We start from the raw sequence: 12,146 nt of genomic DNA on the forward strand, positions 1-12,146 counted from the left end.
ATAATATTTTATTAGTGTAGTGCCGTAGTGGTGATCCGGCAGGACAGGAAGACTTAAGCAGGGTAACCCTCCTGTTGATGGTGGAGTGTGTCACGTGACACCCTTCCCACCATTATACGGAGGGTGATATTCAAAGATGGCGCAGAATTCATCACCCTCGCATGTTTCTTACTCGCGTTTATCGGTGTTTTCCATGATCGATTGCGGTAATAATACGTTACTGTGTCCGTTCAAAAATGATCACCGATTAACGGAGTGTTTTACTAAATATTTAGGCGACATGACCGTCTAGCTGTAAACATACACACGAACATCTCTCTCTCTCGCTATATATATTATATATATATATATATATTTTCGATTTAATACTCTGCACATCATCTCGGTGTAACTAGAAACGGGTTTGATATCTTTAATATCTTATTTTTCTTCATGGACGACTTACTTTAAAAAAAAAAGAAAGGAAAAACAACTTCATATTGTTCAGATATAAATCTAAGCTTTGCACTTAAGTTACATTGCCTAAAACTTAACTTTTATGTACGTTTTTTTGGTATTGTTGTCGCCACCAAAAACTGAAGTGAGACATTCCTGGCGACAAGTTCAGATCATTATTAAGGTAAGATTTTTTTTCGGTGCAAATCGAGAATTCAACCAATTAAATTTAAAAAAAAAAAAAAAAAGAAAAATGTAGAAAAATCATTATGGTGTACGTACCAGTCACGGAATGTCATATTCCAAAAATCACGTAAATTAATTTTTTTTTTTTTTTTTGTGCTTGTTAAGATAGAGTCGACCCGACCATATATTTTTGGTATTATTATATTTTACTACCTGCCCCAGCGTAGTATAAACACCCCAACCACTCCATGTTAAGAACGGCTTTCGGAATAAACACCCAAAACCTCCCTATGTTAAGAACGGCTTTCGAGGTTGGGTGTGTGTGTTTATTCCGAAAGTCATTTTTAACATGTGGAGGTTGGGCTGTTTCTAATACGCTGGGGCACGTCGTAAAGATTGACCGAATCGACAGATCGAATTTTTAAATATGTTGCTTTAAGCTAAATCTAAAACAACCGTACTTACTTGGGCGGACCTGCACGAGAGTGGCCACCCTTTAAAATGTCCCCCCCCCCCGACGATTATCATAGATTACAGAGTTATCATATTTAGCAGAAAAAAGGCACTTATTGATCCGTGCTGAAATAATAACGTTATTATTTAAAAAGCCATTCTTAACATGGGGAGGGGAGGGTGTTTTCTACCTATTCTATACTTCATCCTTACAATTAAATAAATAAAAAAAAAACATCATGGGTTTGTATTACTGTACACATAGATTCGAAAAAGTTGTCAAAAACAAATATATAACAAATAAATGTTATCAAAGGCAAGATAAGTTACTTTTCTACAAAAACTGGATATATTTTTTGTGTTTTTATTCAATATAACATGTTTATTCAGCTCGAAAAACATACAGTGTTTACCGATGTATTGGAAAATTCAAAATGGCGCCCGACTCTCTCTTTAACACGGCGAGTTTGGGAAAAGGTGTTATAAATAAAAAAGCTTGACAAAATACTGTTAGAAACTCGCTCAATATATGTTACCGTGGCATAGGTGACATATTCGGTGGGTTTTTAACAGTATTTTTTCTAGTTTTTTTTTTTTTTATTTATGATACCTTTTCCCAAACTTACCGTGTTAAAGAGAGAGTCGGGCGCCATTTTTAATTTTCCAATACATCGGTAAACACTGTTTTTCGAGCTGAATAAACATGTTACATTAAATAAAAACACAAAAATATATCCAGTTTGGTAGAAAAGTAACTTCTCTTGCCTTTGATAACATTTATTCGTTATGTATTTGCGTTTTGACAACTTTTTCGAATCTGTGTACGTACAGTAATACAAACCCAACATCATTTTTTACAAAAAAAAGGGGGGGGGGGTAAAACACGCAGTTTTAGGAGGGGGGTATTCTCGTACTTGATTATCATGTCGAAAATATTACGAAGATTTATGGACTAGAACAACTGCCTAGTGCAGTAGTGCACTTATGTCAATACGCGCTATTTTTTAAATAATATTTTCAAGTTTGATTAAAGTTTTATGGGTACTTAAACAGTTTAATCAAGACATTAAAAAAATGAAAATATTGAAAAAAAAAATTATATTGTACGTACGCGTTATGAAATGGAGTTCTCCCCCCCCCCCAAAAAAAATGTCACTTAATTTGAACGAGTAGTTTTTTTTTTTTTTTTTTTTGTTACAGCGGAAAACCACGTTTTATTACAGCAAGCTAAAACTAGCCATTTTTGTATTTTTAGAACACGCCAAGGGGAGATAACTCGGTCTAAAGCGCCGACCCCTCACCTCCAATGTTAAATAATTACTTTTCTTCCTAAAAATCGAAACACGGTATCCAAACAAATTGTTTGGTGCTAATGCAGAGAGTGATCCAGATCCACGCTATTTTTTTAAATCGTATTTCCACGTTTAATTAAAGTTTTATGGTATGTTTTTTTTAATACAATTGTAAGGTTAAAGTACAGAATAGGTACAAAACACCCTCCCCATGTTAAGAATGGCTTTTTAAATAATAACGTCATTTCAGCACGGATCACTCTCTGCATGAGTATCCTTCATTCCATAACGGATACGTACAATATAACTTTGTTTTTCAATATTTTAATTATTTTTTAATGTCTTGATTAAACTATACAAGTACCGAATTTTTTCACTTTTTTTTCTTCGTTTGTTGGCTTTTTTGACGGAGCTCAGAATCTCCAGTCCGTCAATTAAATTTCCGAAAGTTTGCGATTTGAAAGCCACGATTTTTTTTAAAAAGCAGATTGCATGTGTCGGGTTTGTATTACTGTACACATAGATTCGAAAAAGTTGTCAAAAAACAAATATATAACAAATAAATGTTATTAAAGGCAAGATAAGTTACTTTTCTACCTAACTGGATAATTTTTCGTGTTTTTATTTAATGTAACATGTTTATTCAGCTCGAAAAACATACTGTGTTTACCGATGTATTGGAAAATTCAAAATGGCGCCCGACTCTCTCGTTAACACAGTAAGTTTGGGAAAAGGTGCTATAAATATAAAACTAGACAAAATACTGTTAGAAACTCGCTCAATATATGTTACCGTGACATAGGTTGACATATATTCGGTGGTTTTTAATAGTATTTTGTCTAGTTTATTATTTATAACACCTTTTCCCAAACTTACCGTGTTAAAGAGAGAGTCGGGCGCCATCTTGAATTTTCCAATACATCGGTAAACACAGTATGTTTTTGGGACTGAATAAACATGTTACATTGACTAAAAACACGAAAAATATATCCAGTTTGGTAGAAAAGTAACTTATCTTGCCTTTAATAACATTTATTTGTTATATATTTGTTTTTTGACGACTTTTTCGAATCTGTGTACAGTAATACAAACCCATATATATATATATATATATATATATATATATATATATAATAAATGTTACCTACAGCAAAATAAGTTACCACTAGTATTTTGTGTAATTTTCGATTTTTAAGCTATTATCGAAGGTTCAAATGACAATAACAAAAACGAAATATTTTTTGGTTCTTACTGAACAGGTTTAACACTACTTTTGCTTCAAAGTAAATAAACGCTTTAAACTAAGTTAAAAACACACACAAAAAGACTTAGGTAGAAGAGTAACTTATCTTGCCTTTGGTAACATTTGTTGCATATGATTTTTTTTCGGTAAATTTTTAATTTCCAACTTAACAATCACCTATAAAATGACGACTCAAATAGGCTTTCGGGTATGCTGAAAACGAATATCACATTTACATTGTTCGCAAACAAGTAGTTTTCCGGATATCAAGCAATGTAATTTCTTATGTTATCACTGGTGGCCATTTTTTTTTTGTACGCGCAATTTTTTGGAGCGTGCTTGTGCATTCAAATATGCCCGCCAGTGATAACGTAAGAAATTACATTGCTTAATATCCGAAAAACTACTTGTTTGCGGCAAATGTAAATGTGATATTCGTTTTCAGCATACCCGAAAACATTTAAAAGTCGTCATTGTAAAGGTTAAGGTGGAAAGTAAGTAAAAGTTTCCCTTTTTTTTTTTGTTTTGTTTTGTTAAAAAAAAAAAAAAGGTACTGTGTGGTATCTGCGCAGATGTTGCACTCAAATTGTCATTAGTCAATGGAGAGGGAAACCCTTCTAAACTAAAGCAATTTTATTTTTGCAAACTGCCAAAGTGCCCTTTTGAGGGGAGCTGGTTTTCTCCCACATTAAAAACGACCTTGTGTCACATTTTATTTCGTGGGGACGCAAATAAATACCTGCACAACATTCATTACGGTCGTGCCAATCTTTATGTATCTCGTCTTATCCGGATGAAAGTTTAGTCGCCATATCTCTGTCCATCTTCTCATATTGTCCAGGTCTCTCTGTAGTTTTAAACAGTCGTCTTCTACCCCTATTATCTTGAAGATTTTAGTGTCATCTGCATATATATATATATATATATATATATATATATCTACCGTCTTCCGAGCAGCATGGTCAGTCATTAATAAAAAAAATAGCAAACAGTATGGGCCCAGGACATCACTTATCACATCATACCACTCGGAAGTAACCCCATTCACCAACACTTTAAAAAAAATTTTTTTTTTACAAAGGAATTACCACTTATCAAGGCCCAGACGCCACTCGAGGATAACGGTTAAAGAGTGTACAGTGGTCGAAAGGACAATATCATAGTAACCGTTAGAAGTGTAAGTTTGGTAAAAGTGGATTAATTAAGGGGAACGGCTCATCAAGAACTTTCTATTCCACAACATGAAAGTTTCTCCAAGAATCTCCTATATGGAACCATATCGAACGTTTTCATGAAATCACTATAGATTATGTCTGTTGGCTTACATTCATCCATTGTCTTAGGTCAGTTATCTATTTGATTAGTTGCAGAGCTGTAGATCTTCCTGGTAGAAATCCATATTGTGTCTCCCTAAATAGGTTATTTTTTAATTTTTTTTTTTTTTTTTTACATAAGCATCACCACTTATGAAGGCCAAGAGGCCACTCGAGGATAAGGGTTAAAGAGTGTACAGTAGACATTGGACAATATAGTAACCGTTATTAATGGAGATTCGGTAAATTTGTTAACTTATATGGAACGGCTCATCAAAAACTTGTTTACGTTAAACTTGAACACAACCATATTGTAGTCAGCCGGAAAGCAGGAAAACGGAAGACAATTCCATAGGTGTGCAGTTCTAAGAAAGAAGCTTTGCTCATGGAATCTACGTTTAGGTTTAGGCACAAATAAAGAGTGGGAGAAATTATTGATAGTGTTTTCTACTAGACGAGTGTTTCTTGTGAAAGTTTGGCGAGGGGGGGGCATAGATTGGAGCTCAGCTGAGCACTTGCCATGAAAATAACGATAAAGCAGAGACAAACTCGCAACATCTCTTCTATGAGATAGAGGTTGCAGAGAAGAGAAAAGGACATCCCCTATTTCATTTCATATAGTCTATAATTTCTTCCCTAATTGAGGTTTCTTGTTAGGCTAACAATCTGTGGTTCAGTGCATCATTCTTACTTCCCTTTTTAAAGATTGTTGTAATATTAGCAATCTTTTAGTCCATCGGGAGTTTTTGCGTCTCAAATGAACACTCGAACAGTATTTTGAGTGGGTTTATTAGCTCCTCCTTTGTCTCCTTCACTATTCTTGGGTGAATCTTACCTGGAGATTTATTTCTCTATATCTTCTCTATGACCTTCCTAACCCTCTGCTAATTCTAAGTCATATTGTGGCTCTGCATTCTGCATTGTTCTTCCTTTTGTCGATATCACCTTCTCGTTCATGAACAAATACCTCGGCAAATTTCTTAGCTAATTCCTCAGCTTTCTCCTTGTCGTTAGTTGTCATGATGGTCTTGACGTGATCAATGTATAGCTCTGGTATTCTTCCTTGTGAGAAAAATAAGTAAAACTTACCGAACTAGAGGAGGTTGGTGATCGGAGGAGGGTCGGGTTCGTTTTTGATTAAACAAAACCGTGAACATTTGAATCTTGTTATATCTACTGCTGCTGCTTTTGATGGAAGTATTTGCATATGGACGATTGTTACCAACTATTTAAAGGATTACTTCCATTGGGGCAGGGCGGTTTTTTAGGGTGAAAACGTTCTGTAGACATTGTGAGTCACCAATAATAAGAATACTGACACACTGGTTGGTCTCAAAGCCTTGTGCTTATTGACTCCTGATCAGAGCTGGGGTCGCGATCTTGCAAAATTTTGCAACTGTCGTTCCCGGCCCTACTCTGATCTACTTTCCTTTGGTATCGAAGAATTTTCGACATCCGTTGGTTCTTATTTTAGATTGCAAATATTTGGATTTTCTTTTGCAAATCGTGCAATCTCCTTTTCTTTTTTAGTTCTCGTCTTGGTTTGGTTATTCACTCATCTTTAACTTGTACATCTGGTGTCTCCACATGTTCGCTGGGTAGTCTCCACATTCTCTGCTTTGCATATACTTTGTTTTCCTCATTTGTCTCTTCGTCTCTTTCTAATTTTAGTCCACAATTTCCTGTTCATAACTTTTAACTTTTTCTTTTGCTATACTCCCGTCTAAATCCCCTTTAAAGGAAACATTCTTTGATTGCTTCTTCTAATCTTTCCTTAAATTTAGTCCACTTTTTTTCTATATGTGCTTCAGCTGCTAGCAGTGACTCCCAATCAATATTTAATTTCTGTCTCATCAACTTGGAATTATTTTCTCATCAACTTGTATATTATTTTATCATTAGTTCCATGCATCCTTTAGACATTACATTCAAAGACTATACAAGCGTGATCACTTTTTCCTAAGGGACTTTGAATATGGACATTTTTAATTATTGTATCATCATTGCTTAAAACCAAATCCAAAGTTCTTTCTATATTTTCTCTCCCCGAAATCTTGTCATTTTCTTCACATGCTGCTTAATAAAATACTCACTTTCTCCAGAAATTGTGTGTTGATTTAGTCATAGTTTATTTAGTCATAGTTTATTTAGTCATAGTTTATTTAGTCATAGTTTATTTAGTCATAGTTTATTTAGTCATAGTTTATTTAGTCATAGTTTATTTAGTCATAGTTTATTTAGTCATAGTTTATTTAGTCATAGTTTATTCAGTCATAGTTTATTTAGTCATAGTTTATTCAGTCATAGTTTATTTAGTCATAGTTTATTTCTTGCATCAGCTGTAATAACTTAGTATCATCAGAACTGTTGCTTGCTATAAATCTATAAATCACGGCAAAAAAAAAAGTATCATCTTCACTAGTAATTTCCAGACAGATATGTTCACTGTATGTTGATTTCAAATTAATATTCACAAAAACTATCCTCCCTTTTATACAATCCCCTATTATTTTGCATCCCTCAATATTGTATTCTTCCAAAATCCTTTCATATGTTTTTGGTTAACTTGTTGTTGCAGTGCAATTAAATGTGGTAAATTATCTTTGGATTCTGTATTTCAATTCATTTTATTTATCCTTTGTAAAAACATCAACATTACTAAATCATCATCCAGCGCGGCTGTAGCTGAGATTAAACTCACTACACGAGTTTTGTAGTGTAATTCGAATCTTGTTGGTAGCTGAATACTTGATGCTTCGCCAGGGCTATCAAGGGTATTTTTTATCGTAATGCCATCACTATATGGGTTGCCTACCACGGCTTAAGAGAGTCCCATTTACCCTTGAGAGAAGGATAGACCACGCCAGTTTCTCAATCTGGTATTTTACTCCACGGTAAATACAATTCCTAATTTACCTCTATTATCACTGGTAACACTTGCAGATTCATCAATTGTATTCTTATTTTCAGAATTCTTCTGTTCCATGGAGGCCTCTGCACTTTGTATATTGCTCCTTGGTTGTCTCTTTCTGTTAAGTTTTTGATTCCCGCCTCCTGTTCCCTATTACGCTTGATCATGTCATTCTGTATCTTGATTTCTTCCTTATCTCTTAGGTTGCCGATGTTCCTGAAGAGTTCTGCTTTTGTCTGGCTATTGATAAGTTTGACCAATACTGGTCTATTCTTATCTTGTTTGCTTTCTCTTAGCCTGATAACTTTGGCAATCTTAGCTTTCTTACATGGGTCAAGTATCTCCTGCACTATTGTCTTATCTTCTCCAATCCTTTCCCCAGATATGTCTGATCCAACCTTTGATATTCCAAATACAACATTGTTCTCCCTCATTTTCCTCCTGCTCCATCTTTTTTGGCAATTTTATAAGTTCCAAATCTCAGTGATTATTGATCAGAATTTAACAAATGAAGGCTTGTTGGAAAGCTAAAGACCTGAATTGTGTAGTGGGCTATGTGAAATTTACCCTTAAGGTCACACATTAAGGGATCATCCATCATCCAAAATCTATTTTTGCCACTTTTTTACAGCCATAAAATGTTTCAATCATAGTCATTTGTTTTCTTAGTTTTGCATATGAATTACAAAATCTGATATTTCTCCCAAACATCTGGTCTTGCTGGACGGGAGACTAAAACTTGCTGCTATGGTTTTAAATGATCTGAAATAACAAGGGAAGACTTGATTGCAAATATTTTTCATATCTTTTGGAAATAGGGTACGATTATGAATATCTCCAGTATCAAATAATCTTTATACACTGTGAAATTTACTTTTTTATGTATGAAAGCCAAAGAGGAGAAATATAACATATGAGAAATATTTGGAATCAAGTCTCCCCTAGCTGTTATTTCACATCATTTGAAACCATAGCAGCAAATTTTAGTCTTTTCTCCAAGGACAGAGGTTTTGGGGAAATATGTATATATATATATATATATATATATATATATATATATATATAAAGTGAACGTGTCTGTGTGTGTGTGTGTCTGTATACATTTCCATACGCAATAACTCTGTCAATTTTAAGTCTAAAGACTCGAAATTTGATATACAGGTTACTGAGATTTGGGAAAATCAACGTGATCAGTTTTTGGCCAGAAATTTGGTGATTAAGGGGTCAAAGTTCAACGATTTGACCATTGAGAACTCTACCAAACTCCTCCGACAATTTTGGGTATAAACACTTGAAATTTTAGATATAGGTTCCTTGGACATGGATCTAACTTAATGACTTAAGGTGAGCCCAAAACAATAAATTTTAAGGGGTCATAATAGGGGTCAAAGTTAAAAAAATTGGCCTTTTTTTTTTTTTTTTGCTCAACATACACCTCCAAACACCCAGGCAACGCCGGGCACCCATTGCTAGTATATATATATTAGTGACCTGGCAGGGCCACAAGGGAGACAACTAAAGCAGCAAAACCGAAGCTGCCTGGCAGGACACTATATATACAAATGTAGGCAAATTTGGACATATTTTATTGTTTTGAAAATATGGGTTCTTTTTTACAAATTGTCATAAAATGTTAACCATAGAATCAAAAAGCCTGCAAATTTTCATGTTTCATCCCAATGATATGAGCATTTCAATATTCAATTTGGTTACGAGTAAAGATATATTCACATATAAAGATATAGCGACTTTTTTGGCAATTTTATAAGTTCGAAATCTCAGCAACTAATGATCAGAATTTAACAAATGAAGGCTCGTTAGAAAGTTAATGACTTGAATTGTGTTGTTGGCTATAAACATTTGCACTTAAGGTCGCACATTAGGGGATCATCCATCATCCAGATCCTATGTTTGGCACTTTTTTACAGCCATAAAATGTTTCGGTAAAGGTGCAGTATCTTTCCACCCTTAAAAAATCCTTTAAAATTACCACTATTATAGGTTTTCGAGGGTGCTGAAAACGAAAATAACATTTAAAATTCAAGGAAACGAGCAGTTTCCAAGATATGAAGAAATTATATACAAAAAGTGGGGAATAACTTTTTCACATTTATTTAATTAAAATGAGCACCTACTTTATGGCCACCGTTTTTTTTTTTTTGGGGGGGGGCGTCTTATTTATTTTTTTATTTATTTATTTTTTCTTTTTAGTTCATTATGGCCTGGTAGACCAACACAAAACCTACCTTAAAAAATTTGTTTTCTATAGGTTTTCAGGTGTGCTGAAATGTAACGATATTGCATGCCCGGGGTAACACCTGTCCACCTTGCTTACAGACTAAGAGTTGGGTGGGGTGTTTAACATGGGGTTTAAGAAATTTATCTTTTTCTCAATATGTTTTTATTGTCGATATGATAAACAGAAAAGAAAAGTGAAGTTGGCATGGCGACAAAAAAGTCCGCTTTGGTATCTAGGAAATATTGTCATTTGGTCCACCTGGTATATTTAAGTGCCAGACCCCCCACCCCCACCCGGTGTAAGTGACAGGAATTAAACAGAAAGATAATAGAAAAAGTAATTTGAGTTGAAGAGAAAGAAAAAGAGAATTAGAGAGAGATATGGTTATGAAAGAGAAAGAAGAGATTCACAAGAAAATAAAAAAGAAAACGCTATCAATAATTCCCCCTCCCCCCACTCTTTATAAGCTGTGCCTAAACCTAAACGTAGATTCCATGAACAAAGCTTCTTTCTTAGAACTGCACGCTTGTCAAACTGTCTTCCATTTTCCTGCTTTCCAGCTGACTACAATATGGTCATCTTCATTTCTTTCTGATAGGTTCATAAGAGTAGTAGTTGAGGGGCAAAAATCAGAAGCTCACAGTATTAATGCCGGTGTCCCTCAGGGGTCCATCCTGGGCCCAACTCTTTTCCTCATCTACATTAATGATCTTCCAAATCACATCCTTACATCATTTGTAGACATTTATGCTGACGACACTACCATTTATGATAGCACATCTAAGACAGTAAACGACCAAGTTCTCTCCAATTCTCTCCTCTGATCTTGAGCACGTAGTACAATGGGGAAAGGAGTGGCTGGTTACTTTTAATGCATCTAAAACCAAGCTTCTCTCTTTACATCATCAACATTCTGATCCACATCTGGCATCAATTGAAATGAATGGCTCTCGTCTTCAGGAGGCCTCAAGTTTTGACAAGCTTCTGGGCTTGACCATTACTTCTGATCTTAAATGGAACACGTACATCAAATCTGTTGCCAAGGCCGCTGGAAAAATGGTGGGATCTTTCTTTCTATCGATCCAGTGATGCAATTCTCTATCTATATAAGAGCCAGGTACGTCCAAGGATGGAATACTGTTGCCACATCTGGACAGGAGCTGCTAGAAAGGACTTGTCCTGCCTTGATAGAGTTCAAAATAGACTTTGTAGCCTCGTAGGAAATGTCCTTTTCTCTTCCCTGCAACCTCTATCTCGCAGAAGAGATGTTGCGAGTTTGTCTCTGATGTATCGTTACTTTCATGGAAAGTGTTCGACTGAGCTTAAGTCTATGGTCCCCCCTCGCCAAACTTTCGCAAGAAACACTCGTCTAGCTGAAAACACTATCAATAATTCCCCCCACTCTTTATCTGTGCCTAAACCTAAACGTAGATTCCATGAACAAAGCTTCTTTCTTAGAACTGCACGCTTGTCAAACTGTCTTCCATTTTCCTGCTTTCCAGCTGACTACAATATGGTCATCTTCAAGTCCAACGTAAACAAGTTCTTGATAAGCCGTTCCACTTAAGTAATCGAATTTACCGAATTTCAATTACTAACGATTACTATATTGTCCAATTTTACTACTGTACACTCTTTAACCCTTATCCTCTAGTGGCCTCTGGGCCTTGATAAGTGGTGATGCCTATATAAAAAAAAATTAAAAAAAAGATAATGGGATAAGGAAAGGATGAATAATCTCTAGAGAGGAAAACAGAATGACCTTAAGAGAAGTGTGGTTGGAAATTATGTTCGATAAAAACCATTCTGTTTTTAGAAATAGGGGAGATTTGGCTGGCTGGCATTGAAGAGAACGCATTGCCCCTGGGCTCTGGCCCAAGGGGCAGTAAACCCCCATAAGAGATAAGTTGGAAGGCTCTTGTTTCTATCTGGGAAATTGTCTAAATGAATTTAAGTTGTACAACCTGCATCACAAAGCCGTCGAGAACCCAAAGAACTTAACTTTACCTTGTACAAAGTTTACAGTAAATATCTTTTAAATTATTTTTGTTCATATGAAATGGTCTGAGTTATT

At 35.1% G+C, this 12,146-nt stretch overlaps 1 pseudogene across 1 annotated transcript in view; it reads left to right on the plus strand.

Moving 5' to 3' along the window:
* Positions 1-364: 364 nt before the first annotated feature.
* Positions 365-12,146, plus strand: part of LOC145297817 (GDP-fucose transporter 1 pseudogene) — a 33,335-nt pseudogene continuing 21,553 nt past the window's right edge. Inside the window, exon 1 of the transcript XR_013870334.1 lies at positions 365-619. The product of XR_013870334.1 is annotated as a GDP-fucose transporter 1 pseudogene (transcript). The remainder of the gene's footprint in view (positions 620-12,146) is intronic.

Source organism: Euprymna scolopes, chromosome 18 (assembly GCF_053919585.1).
Source record: "Euprymna scolopes isolate OS-2025 chromosome 18, ASM5391958v1, whole genome shotgun sequence".
In the NCBI taxonomy this organism is placed as follows: Eukaryota; Metazoa; Mollusca; class Cephalopoda; order Sepiida; family Sepiolidae; genus Euprymna; species Euprymna scolopes.